The sequence below is a fragment of the Gymnogyps californianus genome, chromosome 1 (assembly GCF_018139145.2).
Source record: "Gymnogyps californianus isolate 813 chromosome 1, ASM1813914v2, whole genome shotgun sequence".
NCBI lineage: Eukaryota > Metazoa > Chordata > Aves > Accipitriformes > Cathartidae > Gymnogyps > Gymnogyps californianus.
In genome coordinates, this window is record NC_059471.1 from 149,518,271 (window position 1) to 149,541,434 (window position 23,164).

Sequence of the window (23,164 nt, forward strand, 5' to 3'; positions counted from 1 at the left end):
TAAGAATAGATTAAACCCAACATTTCTTCAAAACAGAACTTTTGCATTTTGCTGTGTGAATTGCTTCAGCTCCCTTTTCTAGCACGTCTGAATTTTATTGCTCCCTTGCTTGTGTTGACCTCCCTCAATAGTCTAGCACCAGCAAATCTCACTGCCTTTGCTTCTTTTTGCTCTCTGAGTTATGAAGTAGAAGACAGTTGTGATTTAGCCTCCTGCTTTCACCCCAAGCCAATTCTACCTTCTCAGACTCTTTATAGTTTGATCCATCTTCAAGTTCCTTGTTCCCTTTTCAAGACCTCCTGAACGAAGAGATTTTGTGGTTTACATAGCATGGTTGAAAAGCCTTCCCGAACAGAGCAAAGACTGAAGTGGAGTACTTAGCATCGGGGCGTCTGGCTTTAATCCCTTGATCTGCCTTTCTGACTCAGACAACAAGTCAAGGAAACTGAGGCACATACAGTGAAAATAAGGGCACAGGTTTTTCTGGGTAGTGGTGAGGCTGGGGTCATGGAGGCAGCTGTAGGGATCACAGAAGAGATGTGAAAGCAAGTGAGAAACTTTGCTTCCTGTAACTAAACCAGGAGAGCTGAGAGAAGAAAGCCATGTTGGGTTTTGATAATTACTTATTTTGAGCCACTAGTTGTGATTTTATAAGTAGGGACAGCAGTGGCACACAAGAGGCTGAAATAAGATGCACGAAAGCCAACAGGAGTGGAACAACAGGAAAAGTCCTGTTTCTCTGACCAGAAAGTGCCGAAGGAGAGGAAAGCAGATTTGGAATAGAGGACATCGGTAGTCAAGAGACTGTGTGGGATGAGAGAGACACAAGGGAAGCAGGGGATGAGAGAAACTGGTAAATACTGTGAGAGGTGGGAAGTGGAGGAGTCGATCCATCTGCTTCCTAATTAGGAGGGAGTATGGAAAAGTCTGTAGTCACAAACACTCGGGGAGTGGAAGGAGTGGGAATGCTGTGAGGAAGAAAGGGAAAGAGCGGGGAGCGGCTGAAAGAGATGGTAAAGTCAGGGAGGGAGAAGCTGAATAGAGAAAAAGGAAGAAATGCATAGTGAAGGCAAGGTCAAGTAGGAGGCTCTGCTCGTGAGTGGGATGCTGCAGGGCTGAATAAGAAGGTGAGATGAGGAAGGTACAAAATGTGAGGTCTGAGCAGCCTAACAATGTGAGAATTTAAGTTATCAAGAGAAAAGATGAGGGAGTCAATAAAAAGGAGAGCCAGATGTTAAGGCAGAGAATGAATGGGGGAGAGATGGGTGGGCGCAGACAACAGCTGCTGAGTGGAGGCACGAGAGAGAACAGGGTCTGCCTGGACAGTGCTGGAAAGCGTGGGAGACAGGAGTTGGAAACAGGAGTAGCACAAGAAAAAACTGGCATTCTCACTTATTTGGCATTGTGCTGCAGTGAACCAGCTTGCACAAGGTCTGTTGCTGAAGTTGGGTATATGGTATCGATACAGCTACATTTAAACTTCAGCTAACATAAACAGGGCTGCAGATTTAGCTGGGACACAAACATTTCTCTTTAGCTCCGAGTAACCAGGAGGTTTTCCGTGATTCCTGCAGCCTGCATCATGGGCAACGTGGATTTGAGGCTCATCTGCTCAAGAACCCGTTGCTTGGTCAGAATGTATCCTCCGACTTCTCACGCGCAGACCTGAGCTGTTACGCCGTGGAGGGTGCAATTGCAAAAGGGCGGTGCAGTATTTGTTTCATCTCCTGGATGTACACATTCAATTTGTTCAATGTACAAGTTAATGTGAAAGCAGTCACTCCTGCGAACCTGACCTAGCATCTGAAAAACTGATCAATGCTCTTTGTAATATCCCAGGTATTTATTTCACAACACTACTTGCAGCTAAGCAAACCACTGGAAAGTAGGAGTAATTTCACGTTACTGAAGTGTAGCCACTCTTTCCATGAAGCATAACAGCAGTCACACACATCACCATTGGTTTAGCCAGAAAATTAGCAACATCGTGCCATTTTTAGCTTGCATCGGCTCTCTTAGTTAGTTGAAAAGCATCTACCTACAGGGAATTTGGCTAGCACTGATGTGGCAAAGCATCCTCCATCATGGCTCCTCTCCTGTGTGCTTTACTGAACTACATATCAAACCAACAGATCTAAGCCCTAGGTCTCAACAGATTTTCTGCTCTTAATCCATTGGGACTGAAAACCACAGGTTGTAACTTGCTGTTTTGTCCCCTAGAGAGCAATCAACAGGCAAACGATAATTTGTGGCAATGGATTTAAATCCAGGGAATCTGGATCTTTCCAAATCTTCCCCAAAGAGTAGCACTGAGAGGGGCCCACAGCGTATGCATTTGTTTGTGGTCAGCCATGCTCACAGCTGCTGCTGAGCACTGGTCGGTACATCTAGCAGAGAGACGAGTCAGACGCAGGCTGGCTTGAACAGCCACAAAACAAGATGGGGAGTTAGTGATCTGCCCTGGAAACCTCGGCGGGAAGCAGAGCGGAGAGACACGCAAACCCAAACGCTTTCATGTCCCTCCAGGTCTGTTGTCTCTACTTCTGCAGCTATTCCACAGGCAGCAGTGCTATGGCGTAAACAAAGAGATATTTTAATTGTTTCCAGACCAGCGGTTAGCAATGGTGTTGATACGCGTACTGTGTGCTCCAGTACTGGTGCCTATAGACTGCCTCTGAACACCCAGTGAGAGGCTCATTGGGATTCACCGCCGCAGCCTGAGCTTGTTTGGCTCAGGTGCAGCGCGCTGTGGAGGCAAGGCACTCACAGGCAAAGAGAGCAGCCCCAGATGAAATGCAGAGGATGCTTCACAGCAGGGCGGTGCTCCGTGCGTAGAGGAGCTCCCCATCAGTCACTCCAGGAGAGAAAAACTACGTTCCTTGAGGGGAATTAAAAGACCATTTTGCTTACAACCCATAAAGATTCGTTTCTCTGTTTCAACACCTTCTTAGGCGGGGATTAGAGGTATCAAAGCAGCTCTGGCAGCATGGCTGAAATTTTCTTTGTTGTAACCAGCCTTCCATAGTCTGGACCTAAAGACGCAATGCGAGGGAAAGCTTGATTTCTTGTCTAACACCCCTGATCTCATACAGCTACGAGAGGTTTTGCTGGGTACCCACCTGTGTGGAGCAAGAGGGTTCCCGTTCAGAATGGGTGCCAAAGCTGTGCTCCCCACAGAGGTTTCTGGGTCAGATTCAGCGTTGATGTAAACCACTAAGTCCATACAAATTAAAAAATGGTATGGTTGTGTGCACACCAATTACTGCAGCCGTGGCGGTGTTTGGAAAGGCAAGACCTGGGACGGTTTAAGCTAACACAGTCCTTTCCAAGACTTCGTTTGACACCCACCCATTGTTACTTGCTTTTCCTGCTACGCTACTTCTGCGGTGAGTGCAACTCCCGAATGCTAACTTGTTGCGACTTCACGAGCATCTATTTTCAACCTCACCGATACCTCTGCCTGTTGCTGCTGCATTTGGCTAGGGAGATACTCAAATCCCCTTCCTTCCATAGCAGTCAACAGAAATTAAAAGTAATTTATTTCTAAATCCTGCTCAGAATGGGATACTAGGTTACACTGACGCATGGGTCTAGAAATAAGGCAGAGCCTCACGGAGGGCTGAGCAGCCATCCAGACATTAGCAGGACTGAGTTGTGGTTCCAGCTCTTTCACTGAATTGCTCTGTGCCTTTGAGTAAGTCAATTCATATATATTCTCCTCATCTATACAATGGGAATGGTCATATTTAGATACCTCAGGGAAGTTGCAAGGCTTCATTAGTTAATGCTAGTGCTTTGTCAGCTCTCATTACCATGGTATCTCAGTGTTTATTGCTTTGAAATTGTAAAATGCTACTTACATGCTAAACATTATTATTCTAGGTGAGATGGAGAGACTTAATCCAGTTTCTCTGTAAATACCCAAGGCAGGGAGTTGACATTCCTAGTAATGGCTTCGGTATGAAGTCTGGCCTGCTTGGAGAAAAGTTTCCCTGACATATAACAAAATTTATTTATTTCCAGATCCCTAATGTAGCTGCTCTTGAACCAGTTTAAGCTGCACTTTTACTGGTTTACTTAATTCAGTATGTATAATTAAACTCACCCAGCATAAACACAATTTAAACTGGTTTAGACAAATCTTTGGTTCCAGTGCAGGGAAAACAGCTAGGATCACTTCCTCTGGCATAAATAATCCAGGCAGGTCTCAATCAGAACAAGGTCCATGAAAGACTTTCAAAACCTGTTTGGATGTCAAGTTGCTCAGAGAAAAGTGATTGTAGGCAGCTTGAAGTGGGGGATGGCTGGCAGATTCATGGAGTGAAGGGATTTTAAGTGCCCAGCCTCAAAGGGAAAGAGCTAGTGACTAATCCAGTTAGTCATCTCCAGACCTTTCCCAGAACAGTCCTGCTTGTAACTAGGGAGTTTTAAGATACTCAGCTTTTTCTGTCGCCCAGTTAAGGGAAAGCCTGACTCTCCACAGAAGCACAGTCTTGACCTTAGGTGCTATTTCCACTAGTGCCAAATGTTCGTTAGAACAGACCTGAGATGCTGGCAGTGGGGCCGAGGAGCAGCCTTCACCCCTTCTCACCCCAGCCTCTCCAGTAGCTGTGCCTACTGAGGCGGAGGGGTGCCTGGCTAGCCAAGGGGTCGCAGTTAGCCCTGAAAAGGCGGGCTATTCTTCCTACTGCATTTCCACAGGGGCTGGGAAATGGTTTTACACTTTGCATTTTGCAGACACCAGCTTCATTCTTCCAAGGCACCAGCAGCACATCTCTGTACCTCAGCCTGGTACCCAGCCCAGAAACAGTCCTCCCCAGGGTCTGACGCAGCCTGAGCACCGCACTGTGAATGGGGGCAGGGGGGCTGCAAGGCAGCGTGGCTGTTTCCATTATGCATGCTGCAGTGCACAGGGTGCACTAAGCAGTACGAGCAGCGATGTGGGGTGCTGCTGTCTCCTTAGACTCCCTGGTTCTCCCTTCCTCTCAGCATACTGCTTTGTACACGCATTTAATACCACATCCGGGAAGCTTGGTCCACTGGTATGGTTTTGCAAGTGCTTGTGCAAGGTTTTGGCTCCAATCACCGTGAAAATCAATGTTCTGAAGCTGCCCAAAGTATTGCTTCCTGGACATGATTTGCATGGCAGTGGTCTCCTTACTGATGAAATAACTGTCTGCTGGGAAGTAACCCTGCCTGGCTGATGGAGCCCTTGTGTCCTCCATGGCAAGTCTACTGTTCAGAGGCTTTCAGAGGTGTGGACTTAGGCCATGTGATGTATTTAAGACAGGCCACACAATGACAGCGGCTGGTCACCTCTCTTGGTCACTAGTCCAGTTTAAACCAGCAGCGTAGAAGCAGAAAGAAAAGACCTGCTTGCGCCATTAGTGACACTGTTATCCATTGACTCCTCCAGCTGGTTTTCATTTACTATCTCTCATCAGACACTTGAGGCTCAGCTCCAGGGTCTCCCATGCTCATAGTATGTCAATACAAGCTGCTAGCACAGTCAGGCATTAGGCAGGAGGGATGCCACAGGCTCCTGAACAGAGATCTGATAAACGGATCACAGTCTCGGCCAGAGGAACCACTAGGCTTCAGTTCCAGGCTCCCCAAATAGCTCTGCCAATGCACCTCCACTTTCCCCTGAATTCAAGATGAGGATCCTGCTGCAAATGACCCGGCTGTGGTGGAATGGTTGCTCCTGTAGAAGTACCTGAATTGTTTTAAACCTGTGACTTGATGAAAATACAAGTAAATATGTAATGAGGAAAGGCCTGCATTGGCAGGGAGAAGGGCCGGCTGATTTATGCTTTCTTCTGCACTTAGTAGCTTTCAAGTTTTGGGTTTCCCACATCCAGCCTTCCTGGTTCACCCTCATGTCTACGCCTCATTTTCCTGCTGGGAAGAGAGAGGTGTACGCCGGCAGCTCTGTCTGTCCACCTCAGCCCCCAAGATGCCATCTGCCCTTGTAGATCATGGCATCAAAAAATCAACCGCTTGAAGTTAATGCTGTAAGTGAGTAATCACCTAGATAAAGAGTTCAATTTGCAAAAGTACTTGGCACCCAACCATCCTACTGGTTATCTGAGTGGCCATCTTTCCCTTGCCTCTTCCCAGGGGCCACTCCCAGAAATGTGCAGACAAAATGGGGTAACTTTGCTGGCAGCTGTGGGGGTGACCCCACTTTATGCTCTGGGTGAGGGCAGAATCTGCCCCCAAGCCCCAAAAGGCAGCAGCATGGCTTTGATTTATACATCTAGACAAAGCCCCACAGGGAACTGCTGTATGGAAACAAAAAACATTATACTTTACAATTAGAGAGGGAAAAAGGCTTGGTGGTTAAAATATGAAGTGGTCAAGCTATTAACCTTCTCATTTAGAAGCAATGGTCACTAAATTACGGGGCATGTCTCCTTCCTCCTCCTCCAAAGAATGGGCCTTTGAAGATGATACTGGTCCGTTATATGAACAAGCAATAAAGCGTAATTAATCCTGCTCTGAAAATATGATCAAATACCGGCAGTGAGTCACAGCTGAGCCTGAGGGGGTTAAGGAACTTAAATCAGAGAGCCAGCATGTCAGGCAAATAGCAAATCCTCCCACTGCCTCCTGTCACCCCGAACACCCAGCTAGGGCTGTCCCCATCGGTGACATGCAGCGTGCTACCTCACGTGGACTCCATGGGTGGAAAGCTTGGTTCATGCGAGCTCTTGTAAGGTGGGCTGGCTCCGTACGGGATGGGAGGTCTCCGAGGGAGACCCAGGAGAGCACGGGAAGGGCGTTCAGAGTCAGCAATCTTCCCTCTGGGTCACTGCTGAACCAAGTGTGGCATGGTACTGGGGGGCAGGTGTGTGTTTGGGGAGGAAGCGGGACGGAGTTCCCAGAGATCCTATCTTTTAAGATGTAATATTGTGTATAGGTCCTAGCCAGTCCTGGTGGTTAAAAATCCCCTGGCAGTGTTTGGGCACATGTGCTCTGGGCACATTGCAACCTGAGCAATTGCATTTTGCTGGTCTTAAAGCAATTCCAGACAGCTTCAGCTGGAGGAAAAATTAATCTTCCCCTTCCCTGGTGAAATGTGCCCTGCTGTGCACGGTCTATGCTAGAGGCAGCTGGACTGCTGGGAGGAGGAGAAATAGCTTGTTAGTACATAGTGTGGAGATGCTTCTGGATGGAACATGTTTTGTGCTCTTGATCAGCGGTCAGAGTGGACAGGGGAAAGTCTCCAGAGACAAGACGGGTCCTGCAAGCCCCCATTCAGGGAAGTGGCAGTGCGCAGCTCTGATGTCCCAAGACGTGTAGATGGGGCAGATCACCTTATCCTGGCCCACTTGGCTTCCAACGCCTGCTCTTCCCAAAACACGCTGCTTGGGCATGTGTTCTCTGTGAAGCAATTAGATGGGAGAAAACCCTTGCCAGCATGAGGGAGACGTGGCAGAGAAGCGCCCTCTTGCCCACCATGGCCGGGAGATTTATGGCGCGCAGTTCACACACCATAAGATCATGCCCATCCTGCTGCTCCTCTGGGCGAGACTCTGCAAAGAGCAGAGAAACAAAAGCCACCCTTCTTTTTTGCAGAGTATCATCTGTCAAGAAGCATTGCCTATCTGCCAGCCATACTTCAGGTTTAAGTCCACTGCCCTTTGATCTGGGGGTTGTGAAGAGGCAGGAGCTGGGCAGGCATTTTTTGGGTGCGTGTATTGAGCTGTACCCCACTCAGGCAGCTCAGGCACCTCCTGCCAAACGCCTGCGTGTCTTCGGAGTGAAATGGGATGGGGAGTGTGTCTCCGAGCCAGCACGTGTAGAGCAGTGGTGAAGAGGCAGCAGCGTAGGCTTCAGCACGAACTGGACCAGCCCACTCAAGTATGAATTTGGTTTATCAGTGACAAGTATCCTCACTCCTGTTATTACTCGGCTAGCGAGCTGGCAGCTAGTGTGGGTGTGCCTGCCCTTGCCAGAGTCACTCTCATTTGACTGTGTAGGCACACCTGACGTCAGCGGTCTCCACTCTTCACTGGCCCAAGGGCACAAGCAGTAATGTACTGCAGGCAACACTGTGCTTTGCTACCTTTGTTGGAGGCAGGAAGGATGCCAACGGAGGATAAAGCATTGCTCACCGCAAACACCTGAAGAGCTGATTTTTTGTGGGACCTATTCAACGAGCTTTTTGGTTGGGATGACAATATACAATCTTTTGGGCGTTCTCTAACTTAAGCTTCTAAGCAGCCACTGCATCCGCAGGACTGAGCCCTCTTCCCAGCTCATCTCCTCCCCAGGTCCATTGGCTGGCCTACTGGCATATAACATTCAACTTTAGCTTGTGCTCTCCCGTCAGCCCTGTGGCCACAAGTATCAGGTTGCCCATGAGCTCTAGGCTGAGGTGACCCCCTAAATGATATCTGGTTCTGTGTGCCCAGCTTTCTAAGGCCTCAGAAAGGAGCCCACATAAGGCCACCATTTCCTGAGGAGTCTCTTTGCTTAGAGAGGCAAAACTTCGCTACTTTCGCTTTTCTTTCCCTCCCCTCTCTTTCTGATGTAAATAGAATCTCTAAATACCCATCACAACTCTACCCTCATCTTTCCAAAGCAAGCACTTTTCTCAACTGATTTTTCTTTCCCATGAGAGAGGGGTACCATTGTTCTGAAGTAGCATCATAGGAATCAAGTTGAAAGCAAAACCAAGCAAAAATTCATTTAGCGAAATATTCGGATACCATTACAACAGTGATATTAAATATAAACCAAACTGACAGTCAAAATTCCCCTGCAGTCTTCCCAACCCCAACGTTGAAGACCGTGCTGGGGAAGATTAAGAAACAGAAAGAAAAGTAAAGATGACTTGAAATAAAAGAGAAACCAGCCAAACTAATTCCTTTGATCCAGCTGAGAAAAAATACAGGAGGGAAAGAACTAGCATAAATAGTAACCCTTTTTTTTTTAATGCTGTCAGTTTAGTATTCCAGACTGCTGTTAGTATAAGTGATCACTATGCCTCAAAATCTTTGCCTGTGAAATGAAGATGTTAACATATAGTTGTAGCTATATGCAATTTTATTAACAGGTCTTTGTTAAATGCCCTTAGATGCTATAGGTGGAAGACTATAGAGGGAGGCAACAAGTGCTCTATTGAACTGGCAAATAAGTCACTGTTTGCTACAAGATCTGCTTAACTGTGTGTTACAGACTCCATACCGCTAACAGCCATGCTTTGGCTTTATTGCCTGTGTTGATAGCCTGCGTGGTTAGGATAGGCAAGAAATTCCTACAGTGTTATTAATGTGAGGAGGCCTGTGTGTGCATGAGTACATATCTGTGTATATTCATGTGTAGCCTATATAGACTATCCCTTTTTAACCTTTCTGCTTAGGAAATTGCATGGAAATCTCAAGGCTGCTGAGCGAGGAGCTATCTAGCAGCTCAGGCCAACTGTTTGGCCCTTCATCTGAAGCAGCATGGGAGAGGGCAGGGTTCGGGGAGGAATGTTTTACTTGCTGGCTATACCCAGAAGGCCGCTAGGTACCTCGGGTTGATGGCTGTCAGCCTGTTACATCTGTTCCTGATATCTCCATGTCAGTGATCAATGCCTTGTGAGAAATGGTCCTCAGAAAAAAAAGGCCGTGCGCAGTAGCTGGGGGGTGACTTGAAGTCACTGGTCACTTGCTGATTTAGTGGCTCGTTGCCATACTATCATTTGCGTAGCCTGCCCTGGGGAACTCAGGGGGTCTCCCTAACTGTTCTGCCCTCATTGCAAAGGATGAATGAGAGGCAGGATAGCATATTTTTGGTATACCCAGTATAATTCCCAGTCCTGGAAGTGGTGTCTTTCATGTCAGGCTCCACCACTGGCCTTTTCTGCCCCAAATTTCCTCCCGCCTGTGGGGTGGGGGACACAGAGGAAGGCAGAATTTCTCTGCAGCCCCAAGATTCGGTCAGAGCCATGAAGTATTTTAAGCACTCTCCATCCTTTCCCTGCTGCTGGCTGCTGCAGCTGCTGTGCCCCATGCTGTTTCTTTGTACCAGAGAGAGAAGGACAGAGGCATATTTTCTTTTCAGCACTTACTGCCGCTCAGTGTTCTTCACCATCTCCTGTCTGCAGGCAGAGCAGTTGCTCCTGTTCCTCTCTTGTCCTTTCCCAGACAGATGCCTTCTATGGTTTAGCACCAATTTCCTAAAAATAATAATGAACTTTACTGAACAAGGAACCACACACTTATTTCTATTCTCCGACTTACTCCGCCTGCCCATTTTGGGTGATTCCAGTGTATAAGTGCCTTTACTTAAAGGCTACAAACAGCCTGAAGCAGTGATTGATTTGTCCCACATGTATCTGTTGTACCTGACACCCTGGGCTCTAGATTGGGGCCTGATGCACTACCACAGCTGAAAAAAATACCTGATCTGAGAAAAGCCTTGACATAGAAGGAAATACCTGTATGATAGCACAGGGAATAGTTTTGGTGCTCACTTACCCCTTGTGCCCTAACTTTAACAAAAGACGTATCTAAGATTTTTTTTATTATTATTATTCAGGTGGCTTTGCTTAGCTCTCTAAAGTTATGGCTATGAAACATCAGATCAGTGCCAAGCTGAACTCTGTCACTGCGGTCATACCCGTTGTGCCAGAGCCTCCCTCTATTTGCACACAGATATACTCCAGGAGACACTACCAACAAAGCACTTACAGCACAAGAACAGCTAAAATTGCAGCACTGTGCTTTGCGGTGCTATAACAAATCTTTCCCCCTCCCAAAGTTCCCCTCTAAATCTGCAGCTAATAGCACCTCACGGGGAGGTTGGACTCTGCGGAGGAGCAGGAGGGAGCACTGCCAGCACACCCAGCCTTCTCTCACGGACACAGATCCCAGCACAGCCACCACTGCCCAAAGGCACCCTGCTGCCAGGACAGGCAGCCCCAGGGAATGAGTCTGCCTCTCACCTATTTATTCTGGAGCCATGTGGGGGTTAATGCTCCTCTTTCCCAATTGCAGAGTGACCCAGGTGGGGCTAATGAGTGCTTGCCTTGCTTAGCTAATTAGAGGCACTGAGAGCAGCAGACTGCAGTTCTAGGCGTGGGGCACTTGCAGAGGGAATATAGTGGGGGGGGGGAGGGGGGGTATTTCCAGCCTTTTTTTTTGGTCAAATAAAAACCTCTGGCAGGACTAGGACAGCACAGATGGGAAAGAGCAATGAGATGAGGCTCCATAGCACCCTTCTTAGCCTCCCTCTTCTAATCTGCATTATTCTGGGGTTTCAGGAGGATGCAGGAGCAAAAGATTAGGACGGCTGGACCATTTGTTCCCCTTCAAAGACAGATTTTCAGTATCTGATCCAAATTAGCATCGTCTTTTGGAGTCCAGCCTAAGTCTCCCCACTTCCATAACTCACCCCTCTTTATGCCACCCATCATCTCTGCAGGGTCTAGCAGAGCATGCCCCAGTGGCACCCGCAGCCTGGCCAGCAGCAGCCCTTGCTGAAGTCTGTCTCAGCCCAGAGGCATGTGAAGCTCACGCTTTGCATGGGACACTTACGGACCCCAAAGTGTTCTGCAGGCCAGTCAGAGAGTGCTTCACCCACCCTCCCTGCCTGTGATGCAACTTCCCCACGAGTGGGGCTGCCCAAGGATGCTGAAGGAGAGCCTTCCCTCTCAGAAATGGTGGCAGAAACTGAGGAAGCCCTGATATGGCTGCCGGGCTCAGCAGCCCTGCTTGGCCCCTCCCGTTTGCAGACCCTAGAGGTTTTGCCGCCGGGGTGCAAGACCCCAGACAGACAGACAGACAGACAGCGTGCACTGAAAGCCAGCGCTCCTGCCTGCCGCTCCTGCCTGTGGACCGTGGGTCAGCCCGGGCCCAGGGGCTGCAGCCCCTCCGGGGACCAGGGCCGGGCTTGGCAGGGCCAAGGCTGCTACCTGCCGTGGGCTGCCCCCCGCCGCCCTGTGGCCTCACCCCCAGCTCCCGTGCCCAGTCCGGGCTTGCCCTGCCCCGGCAGCAGCAGGGCAGAGAGCCATGGGCAGGGGGGCCAGCCGCCAGCGGAGGTCTGTGGCACGGATGGTGCCCACTTGAGCCGAAAGCCTCGCGGCCGGGAAGGTTTGGGGTGCGGGAGCCCGGCGTAAGGAACAATGCTTGCCCCACACGGCTCGGCTTCGCTTGGCGGGGAGGTCACAGGCGGAGCTGCTAACGCTGCTCCTGGCCATCCCATGTGTGGCAGTGGGCTGGCCAGCACATGACAGCTTGAAGGGATCTGGATTTTATTACCACATCACCTCTATCATAACACACCCAAAGAAGGCTCTTTTAGCTGCTGATGAGCCTGCCCCGGACTCACAGGCTTGATCTCAAAAAGTTGTGGTCTGAGCTCTCTTTTCCTTGCCTGCCCAGCCCTTTACATACAAATCGGAGTAAAAAAACAGCTGCTGCTGAAAGGTGTTTATTTTTCCTCTCAATCTTGCAAGCTGCATTTCCCTTGCCTGTTTCTAGCTGTTATTTAGTTCCCTTCATGTTGTTTTCCCCTGGCTTTTCCTTTGTTTTTTTCCTAGGGAAGCAGCACATCATTATGGCTGGTCTTTCTCTAGAGCTCTCCTAGCCGAGGTCATTACTTAGCTTGCAAGATCCAACGAGGTTGCTGTTTGTATGGCTGTGAGACCTATGAAAAAGCAGCTAATCAATTCAGAAAATCATCTGGGTGGTAACCCCACTGTCAGCTTATTTTCTTCCCTTCCACTTAGACATCAAACTGGCTGAAGAGGGCTCTGGGGAATGAGGCAGGCACTGAGAGCTGCTCCTCTGCAGACACATCTGTGTCTTTCATCAGCAGGGCTCAGGGAATACCACTAACCGGAGAGGGGAAAATCTCTTTGGAGCCGAGAGGCTTGCGGTCTCCGTCCTCTCACTCTGAAGAGACCCTACCCAGTGGGGAAGCGATCGTTTGAAAGTGGCTAATGCACTAACATTGTTTGGCAGAAACTGTCGCATTATAGACAGAGCTGGGGGAGGACGGGGACAAAACACACAGCAAGGAGGGCGGCATTAGGATAGCCTCACGTCAGTGAGCAGACCCTGGTTGCCAAAATAGCTCGCGATGGCTAAGTGGAGCGGCAATTGGCAACAGCACATGCAAATGGTGTTCTGGCGAATGAACTTACTAATTGTTGCACTTTGGTTTCACCCACTCTTTCTCTGGCTTGTGTCTTTAAGGACTACCCCAGAACAGTGCACAGTCAGAGCCGTAAAGCCTTTACCATCGCCAGTTTTAGTAATTAGAAGTATAGATGCACAGCGCCTTGTATGCTGGGACTCGGTGGTGTCACAGCTCATTCAGAGAAGATAAGTCACATCTGAAAGGCATTCTCTGGCAGACCAGCTAGCTCTTTGAAGGGTGGGGGTGGATGTGCGTGCATGTGTCCTACCCGTGGATTTGGCCAGCAGTCTGGAAAATGTCAAGGTTAGGAAAGGCTGAGCTTCATTTGCTTTTCACAGATCCGGGTAATGAATTTTTCATTTTAAAGTATTGTTCTAGCTTGAAAAGCGAGTCTGTAGCACTGGCATCATGGGGTTCCACATCTGTCTCTCAGTTGCTCCGGACCACGTTTGCCCAATTTACTAAACAGGGAATTTTTTATGTTTTGCAACCCTGCAAACTAAACAGGAGGCCTGAGGCTTTAGCGGGGTTTTCCTCTTCATATGCCTTTATCAACATGGCAGATTTTGCTAGCTAACCCTTTATATTAATCTCCTACACGGGCGTTGCTTTTGCAAGGAGACCGGGCAAAACCAAGGTGCAGGAAGGGGAAAAGCATCAAGAACTTACTTTTGTCACTAGACGGAGTACTTTTAATTCTGAATGCAAATGGGAAGCAGAACCCCATAGTAAAAACAAAGGCATTTTCTTCCCCAGCCAGGGTTGAGTCAAAGTCTTTTTTTCCCTTCCTTTGTGGTTGCAGCTTGATAAAACTCCATAAAAGAATGAGCAGCTCGAAAAGATTCACGAGGAACTCATCTCCCTGTTTCATTGTGTGAAATCCAGAGATATTCAATTACATTAGAAATCATATCAGGACAATTAAAGGCAATATCTTTTCACACCATTCACATCTTACCTGTGGAACTTGCTTCTGTCATGTGCGATGGAACCCAGGGGTCTTAGCAGGATTCAGAAAAGAGTTTAGCAGGTCTCAAACATTTTTACAGACAATATTAAAAGCTATAATTAAAGTAACAAAAGCTTCTAGTGATGTAAGCCGTGCTTACCAAAGTTGAATTCAACCTTCGCCTGTGGAGTTTGGGAAGTGTTTCATCAGTAGGGATGTTTTCCTGCTCCTACCTACTGGAGGTTTTTGTGTCCCTGCCCATGATGCTGACCCTTGGCAAAAACAGAGCGCTAGAAGAGAGGAAGAGTTAGTCTGATCCAAGACAAACCAGTTCCTTTATTTCTGAGCATTTCTGAGTTCCTTTAAACTTCTGAGCATTGAATACTGTAACCCTGACAAAGTCCTGAGGGTGATGCAAGGTTAGAGGGATGGCTCGAAGGTGATGCCCGCAGGGTCCTTAATCCAGTAAGGGCTTGTGCTAGGGGCTTGTGAAAACGTGCAAAAAATACTTTGCCTTAAACAAATGTCTCGGGGCAGCGAGTTCCACAGCTTAACTACCTGCTCAGGTGGGAAGAAAACAAGCAAACTTTCTTTTTATCAGTTTAATTTCTCTACCACCTGCTTGGGTGGGAAGCAAACAAGCAAACTTTCTTTTTACCCGATTTATTTCTCCCAGAAGTTGGTTTCACTGGCTGTGCTGCAGCATTAGCATTTCCAAAGAGAAAGTTCCTAAATGTTTTCTCTCTAGAAGCCACAGTAACTGCTCGTCACAAGCAGATTGTGACTAACCATGAGCATCCCCAACAGCAGACAGAAGACCAAGGCATCCCGTTCGTCCCCGTGCCTTTCTCCTGCCCGTTGCTGCCCGCCCTGCCTGGCTGCGCGGGGAGGAGGCACGCGTGGGGCTGACTTGCCCACCCTGCCTCGGCTGGGCGTATTTAGAGTTTCCTCCCAAGGTGCCCACTTGTTTCCTGGCCGCTGCACGCTGCTTGATCGGCCCCACGGCTGCCGTGGGGGCCGGAGCCCCACGGGAGGAGGGTGCAGCCGAAGGGGCAAAGCACTGAGTGTCCCCGGAGTGGCCGCACATGGGATTTGGAGGGGGTGACTGGAGGTGGGGAGCAGGTGGCACGGTGCTGAGCTGCTCAGCTGTTGTGTGGCTGGAGAGAGACAGACGCAGCTGGGCGAGGGAAGGAAAGAGCTCAAGGTCTGGCAGTCTGTTGTGGTTTAACCCCAGCCGGCAACTAAGCACCACGCAGCCACTCGCTCACTCCCCCCCCACGGTGGGATGGGGGAGAGAATCGGAAGAGTAAAAATGAGAAAACTCATGGGTTGAGATAAAGACAGTTTAATAGGTAAAGTGAAAGTCGCGCACGCAAGCAAAGCAGAACAAGGAATTCATTCACCACTTCCCATCAGCAGGCAGGTGTTCAGCCATCTCCAGGAAAGCAGGGCTCCATCACATGTAACGGTTACTTGGGAAGACAAACGCCATCACTCTGAATGTCTCCCCCTTCCTTCTTCTTCCCCCAGCTTTATATGCTGAGCATGATGTCATATGGTATGGAATATCCCTTTGGTCAGCTGGGGTCAGCTGTCCCAGCTGTGTCCCCTCCCAGCTTCTTGTGCACCCCCAGCCTACTCGCTGTTGGGGTGGTGTGAGAAGCAGAGAAGGCCTTGACTCTGTGTAAGCACTGCTCAGCAATAACGAAAACTTCTCTGTGTTATCAGCACTGTTTTCAGCACAAATCCAAAACACAGCCCCATACTAGCTACTATGAAGAAAATTAACTCTATCCCAGCCAAAACCAGTACACAGTCTTTGTGCTTTACAGGTCTGTAGCCAGCACAGAAGAAGCGGAGAGTGATCCAGCTGGGATGCAGGGCCCTGGGTGCTTATGCTCCCGTGAGGGGCTGTGCCATGAAGCACCCTCGCAGGGGTGCGATGTGCACGCACGGGGTCCATGACAGCCTCACCCCGAGGCCCATGCTACTTTGCGCCTGGGCGAGTACCCTGGCAGCAGCTCCTGCCGCATGCCAGCAGGGGCCTTGGCAGCGCTCTCTGGGGCATACATTTATATCTGCTCATGCAAATAACCTGGAAGTGTCCCCCGGAGTGGGACAGCTGGTCCCCGGCAGCGTTTTTGGGAGCATTCTTTATGTGTCCATGTAAGTACCCTGGCAATCTCTTTTGGGGCTCGCCAGCAGGGGCCCTGGCAGAGGCCAGGAGGCAGTGTCTCAGTGGCTGAAGCCATGCCAGCTGAAGCCTTCCAACAGCAAAGCTTTCTTCTGGCCTGAACAAAGAGCCAATGTGGCTAGCGTTATTGATCTGTTTCATGCCTTGCTGCTTTTAACGCGGCAGGAAAAGACCGAGAGGAGTTTTAATTTGTCCAAATGGTTTTAGACAAGGTTAATACAACTCGTCGATAAATGCCACTTTTTATTAAGTTTTAATTACAAGGTCATTTCAACAGGCTGGACATGTCCTGCCTCCTCAGTGTAGCCAGTGGGGTTTTTGTTTAAGGTGCACTTCCTTGAGCTTTAGTGATTAATTTCCATTGCAGACCTAGGAGCTGACAGGCTGCCGGAGAGCCCGGCTGCCTCAGTGAATTCCCCTTGGCCCCAGTCCCCGTGCTGGCAATTACAGCTTTACATCAGCGCTGCGATTGGCAATGCACACTGGGCTGGGACGGCGGCAGGAGGAGGCGATCTGGCGTTGTCAGAGACATTAAGATATCCACAGACTAAATGCAGTTGTTGGATCTTCTTTCTTCACGCTAATGGAGACGGTCCCTTCCAACAAGCTGCAGCCTGGCTGTGTCTCAGTGCCTGTGGCACAGCCCTCCGTATGTTTTACTAAGCTTGATTTCTCCTATTGCAGTAGGGCCTCACTGGGGCAGAAGCTGGATGGAGAGCTTAGACCAAAATCTTTGAACCTATCATACTGCTGTCCCTCCTACATCCCTGCCTTGATACATCTTCACCTTGGTCCTAGAAAAGAGACCAGAAAGGGCACTGGTGGCTGCTAGCCCCCTCTTCTCCTCAGGGACTGGTGAGGATGGCACGAATGGTGAGCGTTTCATCTTTCCTGTTGTCTCCCAGAGGTGGGTTTTGAACACCCGAGAGGGATGCAGATGGGATCTGGTTCAGGTCCAACTCACAACAGGGTGAATAAACAGAAACTACCAGAATCACTGGAGTCAGTTAGAAGTTCAGTTTGGCTTACAGTTCTCCCTCTCCAGGGTGAAATCATGAATAGTCTTTCAGCATAAGAAGGTGTATGCACGCACGTATTACCCCTGAGGCAGAGTTCCTTCCTATGCACTGTACTGCTTTCTGTCCCCAGCACCGTTTCAAAACCTTTGCTAAAACACAGTTATTTTTATGTGGTTGGCAATTTCTCTATTCACTCCCTTTTACAGCAACTTTCCACATCCTTTCCCTGCACGCAAGATCTTTGTAAGAGTGGAGAACTTCACTGCTGCAGAAGGCACAGGGGTGCCAAACCACTGCTTGGTTGTAACGCTACAAACCACCCTCCCTCCACTGCCCTGTACCTTCCCGAAAAGCTGGGGTAGTGGCAAAAGGCACCTTACACAAACGGGCAGGGAAACTAGAGCTCGAAGTTGTAGAAAACTCACAGCGATGGAAAAGAAACGGCAGCCAGCCTTATGTGGCATTTGCTGTCAGATCAAAAGCAAGAGGGTAAAAAAGTCAGAGGCAAGACTTGGTGAAACCACGGTACACAGGTACTACTGCATGGTTTGCCTCAGGTTGTATTATGGCAGGTCTTGGTGGTGTTCAAGGAAGCAGAAGTGAGGATTAGACTGCTGTACAAACACCGGTTATAACACAGGCTCATCCCAACCAAGCAGAGAGCTTGGGATACGGGCAAGGGGTGCCTGGTAAAGGTCTTTTCCTTTAAAATGCCCGCTGCTGTTACCATGGGCATTTGTGGTGGTGTGGTGCTTGAGTCTGGAGATTGGCAGCAGATTGTATTAATCCCTGGCATCTACACCTGCCTTGAGAAGGCTTACACAGCATGGTAGCTAGTGTCAGGGCCCTGAGCGCATCCCCTGGGGATTTGGCTCCCTGGGCTCAGGGCTAACGTGCAGGTGTCCCATGTTGAAGAGAGCTCTTCGAGAAAGCTCTGCTAAAAAGCCTTAGTGAGGGCCTGTTCTGCTTCTCACTTGTAAGCTGAGGATCTTGCACTTGGTCCCCACCTGGGCTACCTCGCAGCTGTGTTACAGCCATGCCTGTGCCATGTACCCTGTTAATGTGGACCTTGGCCTGTGGACTTCAGTTCCTGACTTGACCTCGGATCTGTCTCATCATCCTGAGAGACAGGATGAACCTGGTTCATCCCGTCTTGGCTGAACCTGGTTACCTGTCACCAGACCTGCTCTGCTCTTCTTGCTTGGGTACTGTGGGACTGTGCCTTTGCTAGTGTGGCCACTGCCCCATGCCTGCCTTGCTGTTGCCCCCAGCACCAGGCTCACCTTCCCTTGTGGAGCAGCTGGCCCTTGCTGCTTCCTCACAGCTGACATCCTGATTGATGCCTTCATCCCTGATGTTGCTTGTGATTTTGCCTTGGCTGTCACCAATGGAGTGAAACCACAGTGGGAAATAGAGTTGTCCATCTGTAGAAGACGTATCGATCAGGCAGAATATAAAGGAAGCAGCTCTCACGTATTATAATGCAAAGCAGCAATGGGCAGCATTCCTGCATGTATGTGCCACATACCAAAATCTTGATGTGTACTAGAGCCATGAGGGCTGTCTCTCAAACTGAAGAGAGCCATGGGAATGGGGGATTTTAGGCAGATGGTGGTAATGGCTCCCCAGGGCTCCTAACATGTCACTCTGGAGGGGGCTATGCTAGATGTGGAGTGGGATCCCAGGGTAAGCCAGAGGGGTTGGTCCCTGCAGCCATGCTTCCTCCCATAGCTGGTGATCCAGGCTACACAGCGGACCTCGTAGCAGCACCTTCCCCATCCTGTCGCACAGTGTATTACTCACACAGGAGCCATGCTCAGAGCTGACAGTGAGGTTCAAGAGCTAAGGCTTGTTCACCGGTGACTGAAAGAAGGTGGGCCTGAGCTATCTGTTCCCAGGGTGGGCTAAGAAGTGGTTGTACTCCCACGACTACCAAAAGACACGGACTGTTTGGCTTGAAGACCCTACAAGCCATATCCTTGAAGCCTCTGTCTGTGCCTCACTTTGCGAGGTCAGTGATCATATTGCAGCTTGTTGCTGAAGGGCTTGCAAAAGTGACACTTACTGTGTGCTTTATGCCTTTCTTGTCACCCAGGTTGGGGTGGGTGCATTGAGGACTTCTCTGCTTGCTGTGGTGAGGCAGGCAGTGCTGTAGTGCTTTAGTGAAAGAGCATCTCTTGGGGCAATGCAGCAATTTAGGTGAAGGTAAGATTGCACCTATCACTACCTGCAGGACAGGGTTGGGAGGTGCCAGGGGACAAGAGGCAAAGTGTTATGGGCTGGGCTGAAATGGCTCTGAAGAACAGGATGAACAAGTCTAGGCACGCCAGAAACGCCCTGAGGTTTTTCTGTAACGATCCCAAGTGGCTGGGCTCTGCTGTTGAGTGTGTACCCTGGGCAGGTGATTGCTGTTGTGATGACCACACTTCACCTCACTTTAAGCTCCGCTGCTCAGGTGCTGCTACAGTTGATAGCAATATAAATCCCCGCAGAGCACAACCCTGCCTAAGAAGCTGGGTAATGCTTGGGGAAATGATGTTTTGCTGGCAGCGCTGCTAGCGCTAACTGGCTTGAGGCCAGCATCTGCATTTGTGGTGATGGTATATGGAGGTACCTTTAAAGGGAATGAGGCAGAAGCCTTGTTTTGACATCTCAAGGCTTTAATAAAGTTTGGAGGCTTACCTAGGCAGGATGAAGCTTGGCTACAAGACAGACACTTTGGGGCAGTCAGGTTTTAACTCAAACGCTCCTCACTGCCGTCAATTTTGTAGTATAAACCCATCTAAATGCCGACTTGCTTGCCTCATTCACAGGAGGAAAAGAAACTGCACACAGTGGGATGACTCTGAGCAGCTGAAGGTTGGGTGTAGCTGCTGGTGTGCTCCCCAGCCTTTGCTATCCTCTCTCCCAAAGCATTTCTGGAGCTTTAGAGTATAAGATATAGAGCCATAGCTTTGGGATGCAGTGTAGCATATGTGTCTTCTGGTGGGACTTCTATGAGAGCCCAGGGTGAGAGAGAGAAACCATGGTGCTGTGCCACTGCAAGGCTTCGTACTCTTACTGATCGGGCTTGAAGTCTATGTGATGGTGGAGCAACCTGGGTGATGTAGATACAGAGAAATGGAGAGCCAGTGAGATGAGGAGATGGTTGATGTGGAGACACAGGGTGTCCTGGCAGAGGTCACGGGGATGCTCACAGCTGCAGAGTGACCAGGGGTGAACTCAGATCCTCTGTACCAAGGCGTGATGGACTCCCGGGGCAGAGGTGGAGGGATTAGGGCAGAGATGTGGTTTGCTTTAGGTTCTAGTTGGGGAAGTCAGGTGGGTGGAGTAGGAGGCGGGGAGTAGGGGGGATGTTTAGATGGAATATAGCTTTTAGGAACAGGAATTTTGACCTGCTTGTTATACTAGGGCCAACCTCCTCAAAACCATGCTGATCCGTGGGAGCCACCACAGCCTGGTGATGGATAGACACTACAGGTCAGGCAGGAAACCTGATGTGACTAACGCAAAAAGCAAGAAAACACTTCCCACAGTGGCACTGGGCTTCTTCCCTCCCTAAAGTCATTCCCTAGAGAGAGTGAGTCAAGCACTCTTGTTAATCCAGGATGTTTTGGTTGCCTAGTCTGCTCTCATTTTTGCCCCTAGTAGGTAGGAGAGGGAGAGAATACAAGAATACAAATAATAAACTTGAGGGTCTGCTAATATTCTCTGGGAACCTTTGCACAGAAACCTCGGAGACAGCTTGGGACCTGCCCTGGATGGCGCCAAGCCTCTTTCCCAAATACCCAGGGCGCTCAGTTCCTGCCCTGGGAGAGGCCTTGGCAGCCTGCCGTTTGCTCCCAAAGCAACAGGGTGCTAATACACACGGGCTCACTTTGTTTTGTCCTTCCCCTTCCCAGCCCTCCACTGTGGGGTGACAGCAGCAGGGAACAACCCGGGGGGGGGGGGGAGATTTTGAAGGAAACGATGCAGTTTGACTTATTTATTTGCAAGCTCAGCTCAGCAGCAGCGCAGCGACAGCCTGGCGTGTGTGCAGGCTGCTGCCGGCGAGCGCCGCCGGCTCCACTTGTTAGAGGGCGAGTGCCGATGAAGCTGTTGGGCTCCCGGAGCTACGAGCCCTGCTCTTGTGAGCAAGACGGATTTGAATTTTTGCAGGTGTGCCGGGAATAGTCCAAAGCACCTCGTCTCGGTCACTGGTCAGAGGAATTCACGGCTATTATATTTGGGAGCCAGGCAATGATTACAAATCAATGACTCCACTCCCGGAGTGATTCATCGTTAACCTGGGAGTTTAGCTCTTTCCTTGGCTCTCTCCATCACCAGCTCCAGTTCTTGTAGCATCTTGAGTGTCTTATTAATTTTAAATCATCAGATAGCCATGGATGTAGCTGAGGAGGAGTGGAAGGACAGATGCACGGAGGCATGGTTGGGCAGCTAAGGGGAGGGAGGGTTTCTGAAGGGGGATGGAGCACCTTGAGGGTGAGCGGAGCTTGGCTGAAGGCTGGGGAGCAACGCTGCCAGCATGACCCATGGCAGACTGGTGTCCTCTCTGCTGCAGGGCTCCCACTGACCTCCTTGCTCGGCTGGTAAATGGCCCATATTTGTGCCCTGGCTGGGCACAAGGAGTTGGGGGAGGGGGAGGAGAAAAAAAATACCAACCTGTGCCCAGCCAGACCAAAGCAGAGGTTACTTAGCAGGCCAGTGGGGAGGTTTTAATCATCCCAAACATCCTAGGCCAGTATATTCTTAATAATAATTTATAGCATTTAGCACTTTTACACATTCTAAGCATTTCTCAGGCATTAACCGGGGGCTGGGAGGCTGGGACTGCTTCAGAGCAGGGACTGGCACTGCAGTCTCGCCCAGGCCTAGGAGAGAGGTAGGGGTTCAAGGAGCAGGCTTTCCACAGCCTGCCCTCATTCACTGCTGCACCTGCCCACCTATGGCTGTCTTCCAGCCCCTTGTCCCACCTCACAGTTTTTCTCCCAAAACTAGAGTATGTCTCTTCTGCAGACTTGTTTTAAAACCACAGCCATCTAGCCACTGGCCCAAGGACCGTGGCTATTTCACCAGCAGATACAGTAAATCACCACTGTCAAGCAGGGCAGCTAGGCAGGGAATTGGTCCCATTTCATAAATGAGGCAGCTGGCACAAAAAGGATAGCTAACTGGTAGAGCTGGGAACACATTTCCCAGCTCCAGCCTTTTCTTCCTGGCCTTACGGTGATATTTCCAGAGTATGGCTTAGACTTCAGCCTGTTCAGAGAGGCTAGGAAGCTAAAAGACACCCCGACCCTCTCTACTATCAGAAATGCTCCTTGGTTTGGATTTGGCTTACACAAAATGGGTTGCCTACGCAGGAAACACAGCTGGGTCTGCACCACCCCTAGGTCTAGCCTCTGCTGGATTTGTCATCACTGTAGCTTTTGCTATCATCTACACGTGCTGCAGGGCTTTAATCTGGGCTGGGATCTGCAGTGGCACACAGCAAGCTGATCCTCCATGCAGAGGCTGCAGCAGAAAGATGGACTTTGCAGGACGCTGTAAAGCACTGTGTGAGACGCCAAGCTGAAAGATGAAGTGAAAAACACATGTCTGCAAGACCGATGCTGCTGCTGCTGCCTCTGCGGCCCTTCCCCCTTCCTGCACCCCACCGCTGGGGACGGTGTCCATGCTCCCCTTTGCACCACTACTGCTGCAAAGGACTGAATAGTGGGAGCAGACACCCAGCTGTGGCAGCAGCAGTGAAGATGCAGGAGGGAGAGGTGGGGAAACGTGCTGGAGGAGACGGTAGCTGTCACCTCCAAGAAGCTCGAAAGGTTTGAAAAAAACTGGTTCGCATATGGAACTGAAACTGAACCA